The sequence below is a fragment of the Trichosurus vulpecula genome, chromosome 4, assembly GCF_011100635.1.
Source record: "Trichosurus vulpecula isolate mTriVul1 chromosome 4, mTriVul1.pri, whole genome shotgun sequence".
NCBI lineage: Eukaryota > Metazoa > Chordata > Mammalia > Diprotodontia > Phalangeridae > Trichosurus > Trichosurus vulpecula.
Window position 1 is genome coordinate 76,354,788 of NC_050576.1, and position 27,617 is coordinate 76,382,404.

Here is a 27,617-nt window from a genome sequence, read left to right on the forward strand (position 1 = left end):
TTTTAGGGTCTAGTATCCTCCCTACAGCCTTGTGTCTGCCTCTATCCTTTACCCCAAAGTAAAGACAGTCTCGGGAATATATAACCCTATGTAAGTCACTTAATCTTCCTGAGCCTCAGTTCCTCATCTTTAAAATAGGGATAATGGAGGAGAGAGTGAGGCTGATGACTTTGCATATCCCTGCCTCACTTAAATCTAATTCCCAAGCGAAGTGTCATTGGTCCTCTTTGAGGAAGAAGGACCATCAACAGAAACCACAATATAGCATTTCTCTCACAGGGTTGTGGTGAGACTAAAATGAGATGTAGGTAAAGCACTTTGCGAACTTGAAAGCATTGTATAAACAGTTATATTTATTGTTTTCTTAGTTCCTATTTTTGGTGGGATTCAGAAATAAATGGTCAGAAGACATGTCTATAGAATCCTTTCATATAAAATCTTCTGTGGATACTGAACAAGTAAACAAAATGATTGCTTTTCTAATTGATTAAAACTATTGGGATATAAGCTCATTTTCTAGGGGTTTGCTGAATATATGAGATAACAGAAATGATACGTAACTTGACCTATTACTACATGATTTTAAGTTTACACTATGTGTCCATATTTTGAAAGTTTCTCATGCCGCATAATTCAGGTATTGTGAATAGCCAATATGGCAGTTTCTTGTTTTCATGTAGTTATTTGCATATTGTCTCCTCCATTAGATTGTGGGCTCCTTGAGGACAGGATTTGACTGTCTTTGATTTTCTTTGTATCCCCAGCACTTATCATAACATGCAGTAGGTGCTTAATAAATGCTTGTCAACTTGACTTGGCAATGCTTATTGTAAACATTATTCTTCACTTTTAAGATAGTAGCATCATATCCAAGAATTTGTGGGCAACAGTTCTATCTATAATGATGTGAAGTTTATGATGAGGTTTCAATGTCAGATTATTTGTTGACTTCTCAAGGATATTTGGAGGTTCGTATTTGTAATATGGGGATTTTGTCAGTGGTTAGTTTATAAAGGATAGTAAGTTTTTGGTGCATTATTATCACTACCTGATTGTACCTTTCTAGGTAAACAGTAGGTGCTAAATTTTTGTATCCTATGGGAGATGATATGTTACATAATTTCTATTATTTCATGGTACAAACCGTATTGATCTACAAGTCTGGGGTGTTTAAGGACAATCTTTCTGTAATTATTGGTGCAATAACCTTATTTTGAATCACTACGGTAAACTCTTCTGTTTCAATAAACAAACCTGCACATCTCAGACATAATTAGGTTCTTTTGTTGGGATGTTGTTGGGTGAGTTCATGGGAGCATCACTTAGTATTCCGTGCTTGTATCATAGCTGCTTCATAGACTCTACCCTGAGCTAACCCACCCGGTTACATTCAACAAATCCAGTCTTTACTGTTGCTTTGTGAAATGAGGTCTGTTTGTTCCGAAAATTCCTGTAAAAATTTAACCTATATATCATGGAGTTATATAATAAGATGTGAGAAATCTATGAATCCTTTTCCTCTTTTTTTCTTTCTTTCAATTTTGCTAGAGCTACTTTGGGGATGATGAGCCCTGTTTTGTTAACATTGTAGAGGCTTTTGTTTGAAATCTAGATCCACTGCCATCCAAAAAGTGTATGTTAAACCTGGCATTGCATGGGTGTAACCATGTTTGGTGGAGATCAAGGTCAAATGGTAAGGGAAGAAGCATTTATTAATTACCTAGTAAGTGCCAGGCATTGTGCTAAGTAGTTAACAAATATTATCTCATTTGATCTTCACAAGAACTCTGGGAGGTAGGTGCTATTCTGATCCCTGCTTTACAGATGAGGAAACTGAGGCAGATTGAAGTTAAGTGACTTGCTCATGGTCACACAGCTACTAAGTGTCTGGCTGGATTGGAATTTAGGTCTTCCTGACTCCAGGCCAAGTCCCCTATCTATTGTGCTATGGAGTTGCCTCAAATAAGCAAGGAAGAATGTTTGGGCTTCTCTGTTGGGTCTAGGATGGGTGTATTTTTTATTATTATCATCCAGTTTATTTCACAGGAGAGGGAGCTGGGGTTCAGTAATAGAACTTTGATCCTAGATCTCATCAGGTCATCCTTTGGGTTATATGCTGTCAATCAAGCCATAGTCTAATAGTGACTAGATTTGTCATGGGGTTCAGTGCTAAATTTCCATTTATCAAGTTGAATCAAGTCATGTTGCATAGTTATGAATTTGAAGAAAATTGTAAAGATACATGACCTGGGGCAGCAGGAAAGGCAGCTTCGAACTTCCTCCAATTAATGGCAGAGATGCTTGTGTGGAAGAGGCATGGGGAGAGAGGCCACATATTTTATGAAGGAAATTGACAAGCTACAGTGTCCAAAGGGGGACACCAAGGATGGTGAAGGGCCTCAGATTCTTGCCATAGGAGGATTACTAGAAAGAGATGGTAGTATTTAACCTTCAGAATAGAGGAGTTAGGGGAGGCATCACTGTCCTCTAGTACTTAATGGGTCATCATGTAGAAGAGAGATAAGCCTTGTTTTTCTTGACCCTAGAAAACAGAACAAGGAGCAATAGACAGAAGTTACAAAGATGCAAATTGAGGGTTGACATAATGAAAACCTTCCTAACAGTTAAGACTGTCCAAAAGGGGAATGAGCAGTTTCCAGAGGTAGTGAAGTCCCCCTCACTGGAGATCTTCAAGGAGTGAGTAGATGGCAATTAGTTGAGTTTGTTTTGGCTAGCAATTCTTTTCTGGTATTGGTTGGGCTCCATGGTCTTTGAGGTCCCTTCCAACTCTGAGATTATGTGGTTTGGTGGAGGTAATTTAGTTCACCCACTGCCTTCAGGAATTACATGCCTCACCCACCTGAGAAGGATACAGTCTGCCTCCTAGAATACCTAAGGTAGGAGGCTCTGTAATAATTCAATAATTACCCATTCCAATATTTAAGAATTGGCTTCTGTTCCTAGTCCCACATCTTACTAGCTGTGGGACATTGGGGAAGTCACTTAGCTTTGCTAAACCCTACTTCCCTCACTTGTGGAATGGGGAATAATAGCTTTCCTGCTGACTTCATCAGGCGGCTATGAGGATCACATGAAATAATTTAAGTAAAAATGCTTAGAAAATTGTAAAGTGCTATATACAGGTACAAGATGAATAGTATTATTTTTAAGGAATTCTTCCTTATGTTTAACCCAATTCCATCATACTGTAGCTTTTGTTTTGTACTCAGGGGAGAAGGAGAATAGTGGATTGTCAACCTCTGCATAATAATTCTTTATGCATTTGAAGACAATTATTCACTTTCTCTTTTGTCTTCTCCTCATACAGGTCAGACACCCTACCCATTCAGCAGGTAGGGCCAGTTTTCCCAATGCTGGGCTGCTTGCCAGAGATTCTTGGGGCCCCAGAGGGTGGGATAAAGAATGAAATAGAGAAGGAATTTGACACATGGGTTTTCTCTTTCCTTTTGGCTTCCTTTCTCAAAATCCCTCCAAGCTCTCTCCTTTATCCTCAATCTGGTTAACCCTTTATCATTGTCCTTTTTGGTTTTCTACCCATGATCCTCCATCTTTCATTCTCACACCTTTCCACAGATTGTCTACCATGCCTGGCGATGTACTCTCTCTTTGCCTTTGCATCTTAGTATACCTAGTATCCTTCAAAACTTGGTTCAAGTACAACCTTTTATGTGGGGTCTTTCCTGATCTTCCTAGCTATTCACATCTCCTGTCACTACCCATTTATCTGGTATTTATGTTGTATATATCTTATAAGATATGTTGTATATATTTTATATATATTTTATGTTATATATATGTTATATATACGTGCCATCTCTCCTGATAGAACATAAGCTCCTTGAGGACAGAAACTGGTCCATTTTTGTTTTTTATTATTATTACATTATATACCTGGCACATAGGAGATAGCAAACACTTGTTAATTGATTGATTACAAAATTGTTTTGAATTTGAATACTCCCATCAAGAATTTCTAGTCCAGAATTGTCTTAGTCCAAATTCAAACTATGAAGTGAGAAGATGCTCAATAACCAAGACATGAACACTTATGATAATACGGAGAGTCACCAAATATGGCCAAAGTCCTTCAATGGGAATGGAAGGTTTCAGAGAACCCAGAATTTTGCCATTGCTTTTTTAGTCCATCAGAAATGCTATCACACTTTCTGTTCTGAGTTTGCCTGTTGGTCCCATCTCATAAATGCTTTTGTGTGGCCATTGAGTAATGAGTCATTCGAGCCAGATCACCAGTGGAAATTGATCTTAGTCATTCTACCTCCTTAAAAAAGGCTTCATAATAATAATGACATGACCATTGTTATTATCAATTATATGATGTCCTCCTAGTTGCATGATGATTATTATATAATCAGTAATATATTTATAGAATAACACAGTAATGTAATAGGAAACTGCCAGACTGGCAAGCAGTGAGAAATGAGCTGCCGAAGACTCCCAGGATAAGAGCAGGGTTAAGAAAAGGAGCTAAGGACTTGCTGTTATTACTGTGGTCTGTTATGTGGGCCAAGGCCTTTTATAATCTACCTTCCACCTACATTTCCAGCCATTTCATTTTAAAAAATTAAATTATATTTTTAAAATTCGGTATTTTATTTCCCTCCAGTTACATGTAAAAACAATTTTTTAACATTTGTTTTTAAAACTGAGTTCCAAATTCTCTCCTTTCCTCCCTCCCCATCCCCCACCTCCATTGAGAAGGCAAGCAAATTTAGGTGATGCATGTGAAGTCATGCAAAACATATCCATAGTAGTCATGTTGTGGAAGAAAACATAGACCCCAAAAAACCTCAAGAAAAATAAAGTTAAAAAAGTATGCTTCAGTTGGCATTCAGTCACCATCAGTTCTTTCTCTGGGGATGGATAACATTTTTTCATCATAAGTCCTTCAGAGTTGTCTTGGATCGTTGTATTGCTGAGAATTGCTAAGTCATTCACATCTGGTCATCCTATGATATTGCTATCACTTTGTACACAGGACATTTCACTCTGCATCAGTCCCTGCAAGTCTTTCCAGGTTTTTCTGAGAGCATCCTGCTCATCATTCTCATAGTTCAACAGTACTCCATCACAATCACATCCTACAACTTGTTCAGCCATTCCCCAATTGATGGGTATCCCCTCAATTTCTAATTCTTTGCCCCCAGAAAAGAGATGCCATAAATATTTTTGTACATATAGGTCCTTTTCCTTCTTTTTAATCTCTTTTGGGATACAGATCTAGCAGTGGTATTTCTAGGTCAAAGGGTTTTTATAGCCCTTTGACCATAATTTCAAATGCTCTACAGAATGGTTTAATCAGCTTACAACTCTACCGGCAATGCATTAATGTCTCATTTTCCTCATATCTCCTCCAACATTTGTCATTTACCTTTTCTGTCCTATTAGCCAATCTAATAGGTATGAGGTAGTATCTCAGAATTGTTTTAATGTGCATTTTCTCCAATCAATAGTGAGTTAAAATATTTTTCATTTGGTTACAGATAGCTTTGATCACTTCATATGAAAATTGATCATATTTTTTGATCTTTTATCAATTGGGCTATGGCTCTTATTTTTATAAATTTGACTTAGTTCTCTATATGTTTGAGAAATGAGGCCTTTATCTGAGAAAGGTGCTTCAAATATTTTTTTCACGGTTCTTATTGCTAATTGTATTTCGGTTTATTCTTTCAATTTCTAGTATACCCTCTCATTCTAGAGGATCAGGACAGTTTTCCTTGATAATTTCTTGAAAGATGATGTCTAGGCTCTTTTTTTGGTCATGGCTTTTGGGTAGTCCAATGACTTTTAAATCATCTTTCTTGGATCTATTTTCCAGGTTAGTTGTTTTTCCAGTGAGATATTTCACATTGTTTTCTATTTTTTATTCTTTTGGTTTTGTTTTATTGTTTCTTGATTTCTCATAAAGTCAGTTTCCATTTGCTCCATTCTAATTTTTAAGGAATTATTTTCTTCAGTGAGGTTTTGGACCTCCTTTGCCATTTGACCACTTCTGCTTTTTATGGCATTCTTTTCCTCGTTGGCTTTTTGGACCTCTTTTACCATTTGGCCTAGTCTGTATTTCAAGGTGCTATTTTCTTCAGTACTTTTTTGTGTCTCCTTTACCAAGCTGTTGACTCATTTTTCATGATTTTCTTGCATTACTCTCATTTCTCTTCCCAATTTTTCTTCTACCTTTCTTACATGATTTTCAAAAGCATTTTTGACCTCTTTCATGGCCTGAGACCAATTCGTATTTTTCTTGGAGGATTTGGATGTAGAAGCTTTGTCTTTATTGTCTTCTGAGTATATGTTTTGATCTTCCTTGTCACCATAATAACTTTCCATAGTCAGAATTTTTCCCACTGTTTGCTTATTTTCCCAGCTTATTACTTGACTTTTAACTCTTTGTTAAAGTGGGGCTCTGCTTCCAGGATGGAGGGTGCTGTGTCCCAAGCTTCAGGGGTTTTGTGCAGCTATTTTCAGAGACACTTCTAGGGATCTGTAAGTTTTCAGTTCTTCTAAGGTGGTATGATCTAAGGAGAAGTGTTTACTACTCTCCTAGCCTGTGCTCTGGTCTAGAGCAACCACAAGCACTCTTTTCTGCCCTGGAACTGTGAGGAAGGTCCTGCATCCACCGTGGCCACAAGCTCTGCTATGCTAGTGTTCCTCCCTGCCCTGGGGCTGCCACCCAGGACTGCAACCCAGATCTGAGTACGGGCAAAGTAATAGAGTCCTGTCTCAGTGCTAGCAAAAAAGACCCTTGCAATCTCCTGACTAGTTGTTCAAAGCCCTTACCATGTGTTGACTGAGAGCTCTGGAAGCAGCCATTGCCTCAGCTGTTGCTGATTCAGTCACTCCCAAGGCTGGCTCCTGGTTTGCTGTGGTCAAGGCTGTGCTGGCACGGCCTGCACTGGACTGGACTACACTCTCACCCAGGTGTGACAGACCTTTCCTGCTGACCTAAGTTGTCTTTGGTATCTGTAGGCTGAGAGGTCTGGAAACTGCCATTGCTGCCACTGATTCAGTCACCCTGAGGCCTGCTCCAGGTTTGCTGAGGTTCAGTCTGCACTGGCTTTGACTGTGCTGGACTGCAGTCCTCCTCTCACTCTGGAGCACAGACCTTTCCTGTCAACCTTCTGAGTTGTGTTGGGCTGGAAAATTGTTTCACTCCATCTTTTTGTGGGTTCTGTTGCTCTAGAGTTTGTTTAGAGCCATTTTAAAGGTATTTTGAGCAGGTTGGAGGAAAGCACAGGCAAGTCCCTACCTTTATTCCACCATCTTGGCTCTGACTTCCTACATAGTTCTTTACCCCATTTCTTTGTTTTTTTTTTTAAATAAAATTGTACTGCTAATCTTGTTTTTGCATTATTTAAATTTCCTCCAAGTCCCTCCTTCACACTACAAGAAAACTATTCCATAAACAACTTTTTTTAAATAAAAAGAAAAAAACAAAGGTGAAGAGGACCCCCCCCCCCAAACCCAATTAATACATAGAAAAAAATCTAAGAATATATGAAGTACTTCATATCCTGGGACCTGCCACTTCCGTGAAGAAGGTGAGAGGTATCTTTTTATATTTCTTCTTTGGTGCCATGCTTATATTGTTCGTAATTTGTAACATTCATTTTGATTATTTAGTGATTATTGTTCTTTCCATTTATATTGTTGTTGTCATTGTGTGTATTTTCTCCCACCCTTAGCACAGTGCTTGACGTGTAGTAGTCACTTAACAAATGCTAGTTGACTCAACTGTTTTCTTGGTTCTGCTCACTTCACTTTGCATTATTTCATTTAAGTCTTTCAATATTTCTCTGTATTCATCATTCTTGCCATTTCTTACAGTGCAATAATATTCCATCATATTCATGTACTCAATGAATGTAATGTTTAGCCATTGTCCATTTTATAGAACCTATTTTATTTTCAGTTCTTTTCTACCACAAAATTACTGCTCTAAATACTTTGATATATGTGGAATCTTTATTAGAGTATGTTACTAGCAGTGGAATCTCTGAAACATTTTAGTCATCTTGTTTGCATGATTCCAAATTGCTTTTTAACATGGTGTACTAATTCACAGTTCTACCTAAAATGTATTAATGTGTCCATCTTACCACACAACTTCCAGCATTGACCATTATCATCTTTTGTCATCTTTGCCAATTTTCTGGGTGTGAAGAAAAACTACAGCATTGTTTTGATTTGCATTCTTTTTATTATTAGTTGTTTGGAGTGTTCTTAAATGTGGTTGCTAATGGTTTGCAATTCTTTTGAAAACAGTTTGTTCATATCTTTTGCCACTTATGTGTTGTGAATAGTTTGTGTTCATATATATTCATGTTAGCTGTCTATTTATATTGCATATGAAACTCTAATTAAAGAAATTCTATGCAAAGATGCACCCTGACCCCTCCATTTGACCACTTGCCTTCTTATACTAGAGGTGTTAGTTTTATTTGTAAAGAAGCCTTTCTATTTTGTGTAATAAAAGATACCTATTTTATATTTAAATTGCATCCATCCTTTGTTTGGTTAAGAATATATTCCCACTTCTGGTGCCAAGATGGCAGAGTGAGGAAGGGAATCTCTGAAGCCCCCCCCCGCCCCAAGTTCCCCTCCAAACAACTAGAAAACTGCCTCAGAATTGGTCTAGGAGCAGGGAAGCAGCTTACCAGCCCAGCAGGAAGGGTCTATTTCATTGTGGTGGGAAGGGATTAAGATCCAAGAGCAGCAACGGCAGCCAGGAATATTATAGACAAATTCCAGGGTTCACTAATCAAGGAGAAAATACTGTAAGCAGCCAAAAAGAAACAATTTAAATATTATGGAGTCACAGTCAGAATAACACAAGATTTAGCAGTTTCTACATTAAAGGATCAGAGAGCTTCGAATATGATATTCTGGAGGACAAAGGAGCTAGGATTACAACTGAGAATCACCTGCCCAGGAAAACTGAATATAATCCTTCAGGGGAAAAATGGATATTCGATGATACAGAGGACTTTCAAGCATTCCTGGTGAAAAGACCAGAGCTGAATAGAAAATTTGACTTTCAAATACAAGATGCAAAAGAATCATAAAAAGGTAAACAGGAAAGAGAAATAATAAAAGACTCAGTAAGGTTAAACTATTTATAATCCTACATGGAAAATTATTAGGGTGGTTAGAAGGCATATACATAGACAGAAAGCAGAGGTGTCAGTTGAATGTAATAGTATGATTCTCTAAAATAATAGAATTAAGAGATGAGAAAGAAGAATGTGCTGGGAGATGGGGAAAGGGGGAGGTAGAGTGGGATATATTATCTGGCATTAAAGAGGCCTGAAAGGAAAGTAGGAAGGAATGAGGATAAGAAAAGTGAGGGAGCTGATAGAAGGGAAGGCAGTTTGGGGAAGGTAAAAGTCAGAAGCAAAACACTTTAGAGAATGGAGAGAGAGAGAGAGAAAGAGAGAGAGAGAGAAAGAGAGAGAGAGAGAGAGAGAGAGAGAGAGAGAGAGAGAGAGAGAGAGAGAGAGAGAGGGAGAGATAAAGAGGGGGGAATAGAATGGAAAGAAAAGCATAGTTGGTAATCATTATTGTGAAAAAAATTACAGTGTGTATCTCTGATAAAGACTTCATTTCTCAAGCATATAGACAACTGAATCAAATTTATAGAAATAAGAGCCATTTCTCAATTGATAAATGGTCAAAGGATATGAACAAGCAGTTTTCAGACAAGTAATCAAAGCTATCTATAGTCATTCAAAAATGTTCTAAGTCATTATTGATGAGAGAAATTCATATTAAAATGCCTCACACCTGTAACATTGGCTAATATGATTGAAAAGGAAAATGACAAATGGAGAGGGTGTGGGAAAATTAAAACACTAATATACTATTGCTGAAGTTGTATACTGATTCAACCATTCTGGAGAGCAATTTGGAACTATAGCCCAAAGGGCTATAAAATCATGCAGACCCTTTGATCAGGCAGTATCACTACTAGGTCTGTATCCCAAAGAGATAAAAAACAAAAAGGAAAAGGACAAAAATATTTATAGCAGCTTTTTTAGTGGTGGCAAAGAATTGGAAATTGAAATGATGTCCATCAACTGAGAAATGGCTGAACAAGTTGCTGTATATGATTGTGATGGAATGCTATTGTGCTTTAAGAAATGATGAGCAGGATGCTCTCAGAAAAACATGGAAAGACTTTCATGAACTGATGCAAAGTGAAATGAGCAGAACCAGGAGAACATTTTACACTATACCGTACGATGACCTTCTATGAATAACTTTACTATTCTCAGCAATACAATCATCCAAGACAATTCTGTAGGACTTATGATCAAGGGGTCCATCCATCTCCAGAGAAAGAACTGGTAGAGCCTGAGTGAAGATCAAAGATACTTTTTCTTTACCTTCTGTATTTTTCTTGATTTTCCTGTCTGTGTTTTCTTTCACAGGGTGACTTACATGGAAATGTGTTTTGCATGACGACATATGTATGCTCCATGTCAAATTGCTTACCTTCTTAAGGGAGAGGGTAAAGGGAGGGAGGGAGAGAATTTGTAACCTAAAATTTGAAAAAAAGAATGCTAAAATTGTTCTTACAGGTAATTGGGAAAAATAAAATATTAAATCAGATTAGAAAAATAAAAACCACCTACCCAGAAAAATTGAATATAATCTTTCAGGAAGAAATGGATATTTAGCAAAATAGAGGACTTTCAATCATTTCTAATTAAAAGACTAGAGTTGAATAAAAAAAATTGACTTCCAAATATAAGATTCAAGGGAAACATAAAAAAGAAACAAGAAAGAGAAAACAAGAAGTTCAATAAGGTTGAACTATTCATATTATTTGTAACTCAACTTTATCACTATAAGAATAATTAGAAGGAGTATGCGTAGATAGAGGGTGTGGATATAAGGTGACTTTGGTCAGATGATATCACAAAAAACAAAATAAAGGGGTGAGAAAATTGCATTAAAAGAAGGAGGGGGAGATTGAATGAGGTAAATTATCAGACATAAAAGAGGCATGAAAGAGCTATTCTAATGGAGGAGAATACAGGAGGTGGGTGGGCAAAGCTTAAACCTTACTCTTATCAAAATTGGCTCAAAGAAGGAATAACACACACTCAGTTGGATATGGAAATCTATCTTATTCTACAAGGAAGTAAAAAGGAATGGGTTTAATAGAAGGTTGAAGGGTCTGATAAAAGGGCATATTGGGCAATGTGGTGATCAGAAGTAAAACACTTGTGAGGAGGGAAAGACTGGAGTATAAGAGACAGGGGAATAACAAGTGAAAAGTATCATGGAGGGAAATACATAGCTAGTTATAACTATGAATGTGAATGAGGTGAACTCACCCAGAAAATGAGAGCAGATAGCAGAATATATTAAAAACCAGAATCCTACAATATGTTGTTTTCAAGAAACACATTTGTAGCAGAGAGATGCACACAGGTTAAAGGTAAGGGGCTTGAACAGAACTGATTATGCTTCAGCTGAAGCAAAGAACGCAGGGGCAGCACTCATGATCTCAGGAAAAGCAAAAGCAAAAATAGAACTATTTAAAAGAGATAAAGAAAGAAACTATTTCTTGCTTAAAGGTACCATAGACAATGAAGTCATATCAGTACTAAACATATGCACCAAGTGTTACAGTGTCTAAACTTTTTAAGGAAAAGTTGAATGAGTTACAGGAGGAAATAGATAATAAAACTATACAAATGAAGGACCTCAACTTTCCCCTCTTAGAACTAGATAAAAACTCTAACCAAAAATGAACAAGAAAGAAGATAAGGAGGTGAATAAAATTCTGGAAAAGTTAAATATGATAGATCTCTGGAGAAAATTGAAGGGGAATATAAAGGGACATGCCTTTTCTCAGCAGTATATGGCACCTACACAAAAACTGACCATGTATTAGGACATAAAACCTCACTACCAAATGTAGAAAACCAGAAATAGTAAACACATTCTTTTCATATTATAATGCAATAAAAATTACATTCAATAATGGACAATGGAAAGAGAGATTAAAAATTAATTTGAAATGAAATAATCTAATCCTAAAAGAAGTGGGTGAAAGAAGAAATCATAGAAACAATCAATTTCATTAACAAAAATTACAACAATGATAGAACATACCAAAATTTATGGGATGCAGGCAAAGTGGTACTCAGGGGAAGATTTCTATCTCCAATTGTTTACATCAATAAAATAGAGAAAAAAGCAGGTCAATGAATTGGGCATGCAACTAAAAAAAAAACTAGAAAAAGAACAAACTAAAAATCCCCAATTAAACACCAAATTGGAAATTATGAAAATCAAAGGAGAGATTAATAAATTTAAAGTAAGAAAACCATTGAACTAATAAATAAAATTAGGAGCTGGTTTTATGATAACAAAACCAAAACCCAATACAATAGTAAACCACTGATTAATTTGATTAAAAAAATAAAGAAGAATACCAAATTACTAGTGTCAAAAATGATAGGGGTTAATTCTCCACCAATGAAAAGGAAACTAAGATAATTCTTAGGATCTATTTTACCCAATCATATGCCAACAAATTTGACAATCTAAATGAAATGGATGAATATATACAAAAATATACAAAAATGTAAATTACCCAAACTACCAGAAGCAGAAATAAAATACTTTATCTTAGAAAAAGAAATTGAACAAGCCATCAATGAACTTCCTAAGAAAAAATCACCAGGACCAGATGGATTCACAAGTGAATTCTGCCTGGAAAGACTTACATGAACTGATGCATAGTGAAGTGAACAGAACCAGTAGAATATTGTACATAGTAACAGTAGTATTGTTCAATGAAGAATTGTGAATGACTTAGCTATTCTCAGCAATATAATGATCCAAGACAACCTCAAAGGACAAATAAAGTACACACTATCTGCCTTCAGAGAAAGAAATGACATTGATTAAATACAGACTACTATTTTTCACTTTCATTCTTTCATTTTTTTCTTTTATTTGAGTCTTCTTGTACAAAATGACTAATATGGAAATGTTTTACATGATCGCACATGTATAACCTATATCTGATAGCTTATCATCTCAGGGAGGGGAAAAGAGAAGGAGGGATAGAATTTGGAACTAAAACATTTAAATAAAAATGTTAAAAAATTGGAAAAAAGAGAATATATCCCTTATCTATAGCTGTGAGAGGTGTATGATAAGCTTTTTTCTAATTTTAATGGTATAATCTTTGCTCTTCAAATTGTGGACCCATTTTGAATTTATCACAGAATATGGAATATGGTATAGTTCTCATTTCTGCCAGATTTCCAAGCAGTTCTTATTAAATAAGGAGTTCTTTCTTAAGTAATTTATATTTTGGGATTTGCCAAATACTGGCAGGGTTATTAAGTTTTATTATTTCTGATTCTCCCTTGTCTAGTCTGTTTCATTGATATACTTCTTGATTATTTTGAACCAATACCAAATGGTTTTGATGACAGCTGCTTTATAATGTAGTTTAGGATCTTGAAGAGCTATTCATTTCTACCTTTTCCCTTAGTATTTCTCTTGCTAATCCAGCTCTTTTGTTCTTCCCAATGAATTGCTTTTTTTTTGAATTCTATAACGTTTTTCTGGTCTTATTTCACATTATTCCTCTTTTTTTTTCCTCTTCACTCTTTATTCAAGTCAAAATGTCTTGCTTGTGACCTGTTTCCCCTACATGAGCCTTCCATCTCCCACCTACAAGTCTTTGCATGGGCTTCCCCCCAGGCACACATTTCTCTTTCTCTTAACTTCTGCCTTTTGTAAACCAGTAGTTTTTTTTATAGACACAGGTCAGGTGCCATTACCTTTCATGATTCTCCATATTCTTACCTAAGACCATCTCCTCTTCAAGGACAGTGACCAAATCTTTCATTTGTTGGGTATTTATTTCCCCTTCCCCCAACATTACCTACTACAAAGTTGTATACCCCAAAAGGCTCAAGAATGCCCAACTAACTAGAGGAGATGGAGTTATTTTCACCAAAAATTTAATGTTTAACAAAGAGTTAACATTTTCTCCAAATGACTGTTAGATTTTTAACATTCTTTTTACTTACTTATAAGCATGCACATTGTGTTCTATCACCCCCTCCTCCATGTAAGGTCTTTGAAGACTGAGACTGTTTCCTTTTGATCTTTTTATTCTCAGGGCCCAGCACAGTACTTGATATGTAGTAGGTGCTTAATAAATGCTTATTTATTGATTGATCTGTGCTACTAGTAAAGTCCTTGGATTGAATTAGTCAACACCTATCTGCTTTACTCTTAGCACCAAAACCTGTTCTCTAGGTACATGGCCTCCAATTTTTTTGTACATGCACCTCTATCATTTACTTTTGATCACTCACCCCCAATATATGTATATATACTTATTTTAGAATTATTGATATATGCTACCATACTAATAATTATCTATATTATGAAACATATAAAAATGGAAATTTAAAAGAATGAGAAAATTACAATCGAAATTTAATCCTAGACTCAATAGGAAGCCACTGGGGGTTGACATAGAGAAACAACACGGTCAGATGTACAGTTTTGAAAAGTACTTTGGCAGCTCTATGGTGGGTAGGTTAGGAAGCTCTTGTAATAGTGCAGGCAAATGTTGATTAGAGCTAGAGTAGGGTGGTGACTACACGAGTAAGGAGAAGGGGACATCCTCAGGTTATGTGGAGTAAAAAATGACAAGATTTGGCAATTGATTGTGCCCTCAACAGGTCTAGAGAAGTTTAGAAGATGGGTGGGTTTATGTGGAAGGTAAAATCAGGAGATCTCCAATTGGTCACAACTCATCCATACCAGATCAACCTATTGGACTCACTCACTTAATATGGAAAGGGTGGAGGAAGGCATTTATGGCTGCAGGGTTGAACCTTGATCTTCCTTCAATGGGGGACTGCCAGAGGCATTAGATGTTTTAGAGGATGGGAAGGGTTTTTTTCTTATTGGCAAATGCCTCCACAGATATTAGGTTATAACTTCTCTGAGGGTCCTAAGCCTGGCTTGGAAGAGGGGATGAGGTGAGGCAAAGGTTGGGAACCTCTACAGGAAAGAATGGAATATTAGGGCTCAAGGGTGTATATGAGTGTGATGGAGACAAGCCTTATGGTTGGTTATTGCCTAGAGGGTGAGGTGGGATTTATCTTCCCACCTTCAGATTGGTTGATCATACAACTCTCTCAGGGGCTCTGGCTCCCACTCACAAATAAGTTGCTTTGGTGTTCTTTACTCCTTTGTAGGTTACTTTGGGATTGTTTATCATTTCCTGCATACTTGTTCTTACCTTAGACGATCTTCTCTTCAAGGACAGGGACCAAATCTTTCATTTATTGGATATTTATTTACCCTTCTCCCAACATTGCCTACTACAATGTTACATACACAAAAACCTTAAGAATGCCCAACTAACTAGAGGAGATGGGGTTACCTTCACCAAAGATTTAATTGGGATCCATTATTTAACACAAGGTATCTTCAGACCTTATCTTTTGTTCTGCCCATAATCTTTAAGGTTTCATGTTAGACCTCAGCCAACAAACAAAAGATGAACAAGGCAAGCCTTCCTTTGATGGTCTGTTATTGCCACAAAATGCCCTAGAAATCATTGCAACCTACAATTATGGACCCTGAAAAGGAACAAAACTGGAAGGAAATTAAAGGGGTAAAATTAATTACCATATTCTATCATGGGGTCCCTTGGCATTCCTATATCATAACAGCAACCCAACAAGATCAGGAGAGCTAATGGTACTTCTCTTCCAGTGTGGGAGCAATGATTAGAGTGCTGCCATAGGCTTATTTGCATTTGAAAGCTTTTTTGGGTAAATCTTAATCAATCAAGCAATCAGCAGACATTTATTGAATTCTTATTATGTATAAGGCATTGCCTAAAGCACTAAGCGAGGGCACTGTGGGTACACTAAGGCATACAAGGCCCCCATTCTTGCTTTCAAAGAAACTATAATCAAATTATGGAGAGAAAGTTGACATGTGGAAAGAGGTAGGCATATAAAACAGTGAGAGATTACTTGATCAGTAAACTAGCATTTATTAAGCACATACTGCATGCCAGGCATTGTGCTAAGTGCTAGGGCTACAAAGAAAGGCAAAAGACAGTGCCTGCTCTCAAGAACTTCACAATCAAATATGGGAGACAGCATGCAAACAGCCTGGATAAATTGGAGATAATCAATAAAGATAAAGTGTTAGCATTAAGGGAGGATCAGGCAGAGCTTCCTGTAGAAGGTGAGATTTTAGCTGGTATTTAAAAAAAAAGCCAGAGGAACCAGGAGACAGAGACAAGGAAGAAGAGAATTTCCAGCATGGGGGATGTCCAGTCAAATATTTGAAGTCAAAAGACGAAGTAACAGCAAAGATACCAACGTCTCTAGATCACAGAGTACATGGGCATGAATAGTGAGAAAATTGGAAAAATGTATGTATGTGACTAAGTTATGGGACTTTAAAAGCCAAACAGAATTTTATATTTGATCTAGGTGGTAGTAGGGAGCCATTGGAATTTTTTGAATTAGAGAGGTCTACACTTACCTGTGTGGTCTTGGGAAAATCATGTCACCTCTTTGGGTCTCAGTTTCTTAACAAAATCAACTATGGATATCTTCATGATAGATAAATAGGGTTCAGATAAGAAAAGAGGGATGAGGCGGGGAGACAGGGATAGCATGAAGCAAAGATGAAAATGCACTTGTTGAATTTGAGGGATGTCAAGCTGATCAACGTGGTATAGTGAGAGAGGGTATCCAGACAGGTGGAGGCTGGAATGCCAAGTTAAGAAGTTTGGAACTGGTTCTATGGGCTATATGGCACTGTAATCACATAACCAAGTTACCTCCCCACTTAAAATAGAATCTTTGGATGATGAGTTGATGATGACAATGATGATAATATTTATATTGTACTTCAAGGTTTGCAAAGCACTTTATCTATATTCTCATTTGATCCTTCTAACAAACCAGGGAGGCAGGGGCTATTATCATACCCACTTTACTGATGCAGAAAGAGATGAACAGAGAAGTTAATTTACTTGCCCAGGGTCACACATCTAGACTTGAGCTGTCAGTCAGTCCATAAACATTTCTTAAGTGCCTATTACTGTCGTTTTGACTCCAAGACTAGCACTGTATGCACATTGCCACTAACTGCCTGCTCTATACAGCACCCAAATGTGTGAGCCAATGTTTTCAAATAGCATGTGATAAATATCTTTCCCATTTACCAATGCATAGCAAACGTCAATATGGAACTTTCTGTCTTGTCATTATCTTCCTTGGGATCTTTCAGCTGTCTATGATCCATCTGCTAAGGGGTGAGTTCTGGATGCGAGGAGGAGCTGAATTGCTTTGGTAGCACAAGCCATATGCCTCCTACACTCTAACCTGGCTGCCTTAATAAATCATCTCTCTTTAAAAGGCAACTTCCGAAGAAATCAGTGTTAAGTAAACCTACTCTGTGTGGGCAGCTGTAGTTCCACCAAGCTCTCATTAGAAGCTTCCCAGTGTTTTAATGACTGGGACTTGAGAAATGTTTCAATAGAAGAGTAATGTTTAGAAAGAAATTGTGGTTGCAGCTGTCCCATCAAATCTGGAGCAGATGCCACAGAATTTTGAGAAAACAGCCTTTTACCTGAAGGCCAGCCTTACTTCCAACAGGCTCTGATCATTATTTCTTAACCAAAGACCAAGATGCAAAGCTATCTTCAAAAAGGGACAGTTTCTGAAGGTGTCTTATCTCCTTTCCTTAGTTAAAAACTCCAATCATAATAGCAAGAATTTACATATCACTTTAAGGTTTGCTAAGTACTCTATATACCTTATATAATTTGATCTTCACATCATACCTGGGAGGTAGCTGCTATTATTATCACCCCCATTTTATAGATAGAGAAACTGAGTCCAAGAAAGGTTAAATGAACTGTCCATGATCATATAACTAAATAAGTATCTGAGGCAGGATTTGAATTCCGATCTTCCTGACTTCAGGTCCATTGCTCTATATACTACACCTCTAGCAGCTTGGTATTAACCGGTGGAGAGAAGACCTAATTAATGCTGTTTCCCAGGAGTATCTTCCCAGGAAAGTGTAAGCTACTTACTGGTAGGGATTGTTTCATTGTCTTGGTAGAGTGCTTCACTGAATTGTTAAATTAAATGTATGGATATTGTACATTGCAGCAAAAACTAAAAAAAAAAAAAAGAATGGCTAATTCCAAGAGTTGCCTGATAGGTTTGCAAATGTCAAACATAAACAAAACACTCACTAAGACATGAGCATATATTTAAAAATTATAGAATATTAGAATTGGAAGAGACATAGCAGATTTCTAGTCCAACCTCTGCATCTTATAGATGGGAAAAATGGAGACTAGGGCAGTTGAGTGACTTGCCTAAGGTCACACATATTCCATCACTGGACAGATCAGGCTCCTGACTCCTAGTCCAATGTTCATTTTATCATTCTCTCTGTCATGGTTTATCTAGTATGGCAAATTGCTCATATTTGGAGGAGAAGACTTTTCTTGGCTGTTGGCTTATTTCACACATTAACTGGTCTGAAATTCATGTTTGCTACTAGCTTATTGTTAAATGTATACCAAAACATGTACACATCATGAAGTTATGGGAGATACACGGGAAATTCCAGGAGAGGACTAGATGGGAGGGGAAGGGTCAGGGGCAATGTTTGTTTCAGGGTACCCAATGTGTGTGTGTATGTGTGTGTGTGTGTGTATGTGTGTGTGTGTGTGTGTGTAGCCAGATACAGATATAGATATTTAGATATATATGACTGCTAGTAAGTGGGTGAGATGGGATTAGAACCCAGTCCAACACGGTTGTCCATGAGGGCAGGGAACACCTTATCTTTGTCTTTGTATCTTCTATGTCTAGCAGAATGCCTGAAAAGTCATAAGTACTAAATATATGTACGTAGAGTTCTACTTCACCGTGTTTCCTCTAAATGTGTAGCAATGCCTGCAGTATAACCTATGTCTTTTGACTCCAAATTCAGTTTTTTGGGTAACATTATGCTATGTGATACACCATATTGGACATTTACCAAGGAAAAACTGGCAATAGAGATCATTGGCATAACCTCCAATTTTCCAGCCTTTTTAGGAATGTGGGCTGCCCTTTGGTATCAGGAAATCACAACGGACACAGTTGATAATCCCTGTTTACTTTTTCTCTCGTGTCTGTAATAAACCTACGTGTGAGGAATAAGTGGTATGTTGAACCTTCTGTCACTTAAAAGTCAAAAGACTTGAGTTCAAATTCTGAGACTGCCAATTATGAACTGTGTGACCTTGTGTAAGTCACTTAATTTCTCTAAGTCTCAATTTCCTCATCTTAAAAATGAGGGGCTGATCTTTGATGGCCTCCAAGGTCCCTTTGAACAAAGTATCTAAAGATTTGAGCCCACATCTCATTTCCTTTTTTCTTCCTGACTCTTGTGCTATCTGCCTCAGAAGGCTTTTGCTCAAATCAGCATTCCAGTTGGGGCACAGCTGTCCTTACTGATGGGGCCAGAGAGCAGTAATATCAACCTTGCTTCACTCTGCTAAAACCTTGGAAGCTTTTCATTACCAAAATGTCTCTTGCCATCCAGACACTTGGGATGGTACCTTGCTGCCTTGGCTACAAAGGTTGGTCCAGAATCAGAGCTGAGGCCAGGTCCTTCCCGGGGAGATGATAACGAATTCAGCATCTGAGATGGGGTATGGGGTAAAGCGGCTGTTGCCACTAGGAAGAGAGTGACAATCTACCATCCTGTAGCTAGAGAACTATCTCTTCCTCTTCTCTGAAGACCTGTGATTCAGAATTGAAGCTACTTGGGGGAAAATTCTCTTCACCCGCCACAACTTCCTGCTCCCCATTCACCCCAACTCTACCCTCCTGTGTCTCTCTAACCATCATTGTGTCCTATGATGCCTTCGTACTGTTATCAATTTGTCCTTCATATTAGACCTATTTTCTCCACATTCCTCCCACCTTTTTGCAATCATGGGAACCCCTTGCCCCTCAATAGATGCTGTATGCCCAGCCACCCTCTCTAGTACTTGATGAGTTTTCTCTCCTGCCCCACCTGACACACTAAACCATGTAGAAGAGTAGGCACACTCCTTGCTGTCACTTCCAGAGTGCCCCCATTGCCACCAACACTCAGCAGCCTCTTCCAGGAGCTCACTCTATCCAGCTCTATTTACTTATTCAGATCCTGGAAGCCCTCTGGCTTCCTTCAAGACTCAGTTGAAATCCCACCTTCTGCAGAAGCCAGACTGGCATATTGTTGTTCAGTCTTGTCCTATTCTTTGTGACTCCATATGGGTTTTCTTGGCAAAGACATTGGAGTGGTTTGCCATTTCCTTCTCCAGTGGATTGAGGCAAACTGAAGTTAAGTGACTTGCCAAGGGTCACATAGCTAGTGAATATCTGAGGCTAGATTTGAACTCAGGTCTTCCTGGCTCTAGGTTCAGAGCTCCATACAATGAGCCACCTAGATGTCTCCATCTAGCATATAGTAAGCATTTAACAAGTATTTATTAACTCTCAACAGTTAACAGGCTATTCTCCCTTCTTTCTTATTCAAATATGCAGTCATGTTAGCATAGCTGAGCCAGCAGGGCACCCTGAAGGAGAGACAGAGGGCAGCATGTGCCAGGTAAATCAAACTACTACCATCACCACCGCCTTGACCACCACCTCCCCTCAGACTCTGATAAAGACAACCAAGGACCCTGAATCCAAGAGCTTTTGGAATAGCAATACTTCTAGCTCAAAGCCAGCAGCCGTCATTCTGGGAATCAATCCGTGTGGAGAAGCAGCCTGGCAATTGTTCCTGCAGGTGTTATATTCACATCTTTTGAAGAACTGGTGATGAACGTTTTTGTCGCTTCAGTCCTTGGAAATGTCAAATGCTTCAACATCGGAAATTGATATCATTTTATCAGTGGAAATTACATGAAAGAAGAGGCATTGCCATCTGCTTTGTCCCTGCATCCTAAAGATCGTGGGACTTTTCCATCTGGCTTGTAGCTGAAGCCTTTCAAATATGTTTCTCCTCCATTAGATTAGGAGCTCCTCAGGGGCAGGGACTGTCTTACTTTTTTATTTGTATGTCCAGAATTTAGTGCAGTGCTTTTTACAGAGTAAGGACCTAATAAGTGCTTCATTTACTCATTCATTCATTCATTCAGGGTGAGTTTAATCACTGACTCACAGTCTTCTCCACCCCAACCCTTATCCTAGGAGAGAGGACTTTAATGTACATTATTGTTGTCTTCTCAAATGTCCTGTCCTTTCAGTTCATCATTCTCCTCAATTTCTATGACTTCCACCTTAAAGACTTCTCGGCCACACACATGGATGTTCATACCCTTCATCATCACCGACAAAATTTTCATCTTCATGATTCAGAAGTTGGAAATTCTTTTTTTTTTTACCATAACGTTTCATCTTTCTCTCTCTTCCTGGATCTCGCCCCTTGAAAATCATTTATTCATCCTCACTGCCATCTCCAGTCACTCCACCTTGTTCTGCTTTCCAGGTCCATCATCTCTGCCCCTCACTACTTTCATCTATTGGCTACCAGGAAAACAATTTTACTACAGTTGATCAATGAGCATTTATTTAGTGTTTACTGTGTGCAAGGCACTATGCTAAGGACTGGAGATACAAAAGAAGGCACAAAACAGTCTCTGCCCTCAAGGAACTCCCAATACATAAATAATTGGTTGTGCATAAATAGCTATATAGAGAAGATAGAAAGTAAGCCTAGAGGGGAAGGTACTAGCAGTGGAGGAAGAGGAAACTGGGAAAGGCCTTCTGTACAAGGTAGGATTTGAGTTGGAAGTCAGGGAAAGTAAGTGCTGGGGGTGAGAGGCCAGAGCATCCCAGGCATGGATTGCAAAGAAAAAGCCAGGTTGGGAAGGGATTTACAAGCCAAACAAAGGAGCTTATGTTTGATCCTGGAAGTAAGGTCATCTAATATCAACTTGACCTGAATGGAGAACACTTCAGGTCCTTGAGAACTCATTCTTCTTTCTACTTCTGTCTCCTTATCATGTATCTTCTTTGTTAGCGCGTTCCCCTGGCTATAGTTAACCAGATCAACTGGGCTCTGTCCTCTAACCTTGAATCTCTTAACCCCCTTTCCTATTGTTGATTATCCTTTACAAACCTTACCATTAATCAGCCCCACCATTTGCCTTCTATGCTCTGGTTTATTTGTTTTCTAAAACCGCATTAGAGGAAGGCACACAACCATGCTTATTGGGTCTACCACAAGCCTATGTCATCTAATCTCAACTGGATCCTCACTGCTACTCACCAATTGTTTTGTTCTTTTACAATTGGCTCTTTACCTCACCCTCCAAAGTATCTGTTCCAAACCCTCTTGTCTTTACTGGGGCCACCTTCACCACACCACACCCTTTCCTCTCATCAGAGGATCTCACCTCATACTTGACTGAAAATATTGAGGATATCTGTCATGAGTTCCTTCTTTCCACCAATTCAACACTTCAGATCCTTTCAATGCCATTCCCCAATCCTTCTTTCCTGTCTCTAGTCTCAGAAAACAAGGTGGCTCTTCTGTAACCCTTTTATTTGTGCCTTTGATCCATTCTTCTCCTGTCTCTTCTGAGAGTTTGACCCTTTAGTTGTCCTCTTTCTATTCCTAATTTTCACCCTCTTTATCTTCTAACTCCTTATCTGTACCGGGCTTACATGCCTAGATCTCCCTTTATCCCTAAAATCTTTCACTTGATTTTACTAACTCAAGATATTATATATATTTCTTCTTCTTTCATAGCCAAACTCCTAGAAAAAGTTTTAATAATGTACATTATTTGTATCCCCTTTCTCACCTCTCTCTTACTTCTCAATCCCTTTTCATCAAAGCTGACTTCTGTATCTCCCAAATCCATCAGTTCCACTGAAACTGTTCTCTCCATGATCACCATCGGTCTCTTTAACTTCCAGATCCAAGGGCCTTTCCTCATTCGACATCCTTCTTAACCTCTGCATAGGCTACCACCTTCTCCTGCATACTTTTCTCTTCCTGGGTTTGTGTGGCACACCTCTTCCCTTGTTCTCCTCTTAGCTGTATGCTCATTCTAAGTCTTTTTTTTACTGGATCCACAAGTATGGGTGGGTATGGGTGGGTGTACATCAGGACTGGTCCTGGACTTCTACTCTTTCTACACTCTCCTAATTAGCTCCCAAGGGATCCTTTATCATCACAATGCAGATGATTCCCAAATCTACATATCCAGTCTCATCTTTCTCTTTCTCATCTTTCTCTTGCTCTACTGGCTGTCAACAGGCAATTACAACTTCACAAAAGTTACATGAAAACTAGGTTTATTACAAGAAAAATGAACATGCATGTAGAACCCAGAAGTTTGCATATTTATGACAGTAGGACAAAGGAAGAAGGAAATCCCAGAAATCTCCACCTGAAAGTGCATGACATGGCAGGGAGAAAGGTGCAATAAAGATGGGAAAAGGACAAAACCACTCCCAAAGAGGAGGATTGAGGTGATAGCAAAAGCTACATTCTTTCCCCTTGAGAACCGCTAGACTATGAAGATAAGATGGTCTGCTTATCTACGAGGGTCCTGGCTATGCCAGCAATTTCACTCCCAGTCTAGTGGAGGCTTATCTGGTGCCTGTCTTGGCTCCCAAGGACACACAGGGAGTCCAGTTTGAGATACAAACAACAAATTATGTCTCCTGGGGTTGGGTTTCATCCTTGACACATTTAGGACTTCCTATATAGTCTGGGTCCAATATTTCTGGAAAATATAGCAACTCAAAAAGATAAGTTCAGGGGACTCCCTTGACATTCCTCAATATACCATCAGCTTTGTGCTGGAGATTTTACCTGCAGGTCCCATTGGAATCTCAAACTCAATAGATCTGAAATGGAGCTGATCAGCTCCCCCAGAGACCCCATCCTTCTTTCTAACTTCCTTGTTTCTGTTAAGGAACCAATTCCTATCACCCACATCCTACATTTGCAACTTCAGTCGTCTTTGACTCTTCACTTTCACTTACTTGACATGTCCACATAGTTGTCCAGTCTTGTTGATTCTTCTTCCAAAATAATCCTTACATTTACCCTCTTCACTCCACTTGTACCACAACTACCCTATTTCTGTCCTCATTACCTTTCACCTGGACTATTGCAATATTTGCTTAATTAGTCTCTCCTCTGCCTCCAGTCTCTTCAATCCATTTTTCTCACAGTCACCCAAGTGATGTCGCTCTACTGCTCATGAAGCTTGAGGACCTAGCTTGTTGCTGATTTTAGGATAAAATACATAGTCTTCTGTTTGATATTTAAAGCCCTTCACTTTCTGGTTCCAGTTTATTTTTTCTGGACTGATTTCACATTACTTGCTCATATATATTCTACATTCCAGCCAAACTAGCCAACTTGTTGCTGAGTCATTTTTCGGTCATACCCAACCTTCATGACCCCATTTGAGGTTTTCTTGGCAGAGATACTGGAATGATTTACCATTTCCTTCTTTAGCTCATTTTACAGATCAGGAAACTGAGGCAAACAGAATTAAGTGACTTGCATAGGGTCACACAGCTAGAAGTTCCATGTCCTACCTCCATTTCTTTGCATAAGCTATTCCCCATGCCTGGAATGTTTTTCTTCCTCATCTTTGCCTCTTAGAATTCCTTACTCCTTTTAAAGCTTTAATGGCCATCTTCCACATGAAGATTTTTTTGATCTCCTCAGTTGTTAGTATCTATTTCCTCAGAAATTACTTTGCATACATATTTTATTTACTTACTGATGTATGTATTATTTTCCTCAAGTAGAATGTAAGCTTATTGAGGGCAAGGGCTGTTTCATCCCTGTCTTTGTATATGTAATGCCTAATACAGACCCTGTCATAGAGTAGGAGTATAATAAAGGGTTATTAAATCAATATCAAATGAATTATCAAAATAGATGTCAAATACTTTAATTGTTACATAAATGCTAACTATTATTATTGTTGCTTTTATTTACCTATTGGCTGCATTATGGACTTCTGTACTCAGTGCTATGCCAAACAGAAGTCTTGCTTCCTGCCCCTTGGGCTCACAACTTGGCAGTTGTAACGGCTATTAAATCGTGGGAGTCCAAGCTTTTTTGGCACTTGTAATGAAATGGTCTTGTCTGACCATTGGGAATGAGAATATGTTGATGTTGCTATTTGCTCATGCAGTTTTCATTTGCTAGCTATAAAACATTTGTCTGCCCCTTCCTTGGCCTGTTGGAACTTCCATATGTCTACAGCAAGGATGTCCAGGCATCAGCCATATCTCTATTCTCTGTTGTCCTTTAGGACTCATCTTCAGAAGTCTCTGAGTAGAGAAGGTGAGCACTGCAGAAGGACAAATTAGCCAGAAGTTCTGGCCCAGTGTAAGGTTAATGGGGAATAAGATCTTCCCCTCCCATTAATAGGCCTCATGTGGAGTCCATTAAGGAAAGCTTGCTTGCTTGTAGGAAGGCTTACATATCTTTTGTTAATTTCTAATTAGGCACTGAGCCTAAAGAGTATATATTCTGAGAGGTGAGCTTTTGTTTTGGGGGCTTGCTGATGAGAAAGATCTTGTAATTCCCCTGTCGAGACTCTGAGGGGCCATATGTTCAGAGCTCCCTGACTCCTCAGAGGTCAAAGCTCTCTTGATTCAGTGGTGGATGTAAAGCTTTGATTCAGGCAGTAGAGCCCTGTCTGTTGATCTTTATTTCTCCTCTCTATATTTTCTCTGTTTGTATTTTATGTAATTAAAAAATTATTGACATCTTTGTAAGTTGCTTTCCTAGTAAAGCAGATAAAAGAACCTGCACCAGCAGCCATCCTGGGTGTGCCAGTGTGGTTGTTATTACACCCAGCTAAGTGCGTTTTGCCCAGGCTTGTTTTATTAATTCAGTTCTGGCCCCTGCCATGGACTTAGCTAGCCAGGCTGCTGCATTTCCACCCTGCCCCCCATTTCTCCTCTGTTTTTTTGTGATAAATATTTTAAAAAGCTGAGAGTGTGATATGCTATTTTGGAAGATTGGGGAAAATGCAACTGTGAATAGTGGTGGTGGTGGTGATGATGGTAATGATGGTGGAAGAGGACAGTTTGGGGCCTTCTTTCTATAGGGGTCCTGGGGAATCTTGGATGATTAAGTGAAATATTGATGGTGAAAATATGGCCAATAGCACTGTCTGTATTGCACACACATGCAGCAACATCATGAGGAATTAGGCCCTGGCAGATCCACTTAGCCTGGGGATCCTTCAGCTCTCTGTTAGTCAGAGCTGTGGAGGCTCTGGACCAGATGCATTGTCAGAATCCTGCTCTGCTCCCGAGGCATGTGTGTTAAAGAAGGAACTTGAAAGTCTGGGTGGAGAGAGATTGCTAGGCTGTTAAGAGTTGGTTGATTGTTGGAGACTCAGGGGGCTACCTGGAAAGAATCCCAGAGGCTCAGAGGGACAAAAGGCGTGGTTATGGTTTCTAGTTGCTGATTGGGAAGAAACAAAAAACTCAGGCAGGAAATAAGAAGAAAAAAGGGCCTGAAAGTCAGAGGGTAAAAGAGTGAGAGGAGGAAGATAGAACACTATAAACCCCTGGGCATGAGAATCTCCAACCTGACTCAGTTGGTATCCCTTTAAAGAGAAGCATATAGTGAAATGAAGGGGATGAAATAAAAACCATTTTTATTTTTTAATGGTATACACAAGCCCTGCTGTTGCCCAGGCTTCTGTATTTTATAGAGCTTGGAGGCAAGGGAGAACACAGGAATTGGAGGATGGGGAGGACATGCTTGCTCCCAGATATATAGTAGCAATGTTTCTGGGTGAATGGGCTAGGGAAGGGGACCTTATGGGAAAATTTCTTCTCAGGCCCCCACTATAATCTACAATTTAAAACCACACCACAGGAATCAGTAGTGTGACTAGAGAGGTGAGTTAGGTGTGAAGTATGGGCCAGGCACAGGAACTTGGAGATCATTGCAATCACAATTATTCTCTTGCTCTTTTTCTAAAAGAAGGGATTTTCTCTATGACCACATCTTTGAAAGCACCAGTAATGTTGAGGGCATGCCTCAATATGGCATTGAGAAAGCTACTTGGCTTGCATTTCTTCTGTTCATTCTGTGCCCCATCTTGAATGGTTCCATTCTTTTGCCATGGGCCCTGTGGATTACATAAGCCTAGAATGAACAGACTGTGATAAAAACCTAGACCTGGAGTGTATCTTGAATATGCATATGCTTCGTATCTCTGCCTTTATGTGTTGGTAAGCAAAATGGCCTTTGTTTTCTTTGAGTAATCCTTACTAGGTGCTAAGCCCCAGGCCCAAACCCCTATTAGGTGTAAAACCTCAGTGTGTGTGGATTGGCAACTAAGGTGGGGCCCAAGGTGGGGCTAACTCCAGGGAGGGCCTAGTTTACATGTCTGAGACAGCAGAGGCCCTTAGACCACGTGGGTTTAAGTCACCTCTTTGTGACAATTTTAGGTCACGTGGGTGAGTCACATGTGTGACTCACCCCTG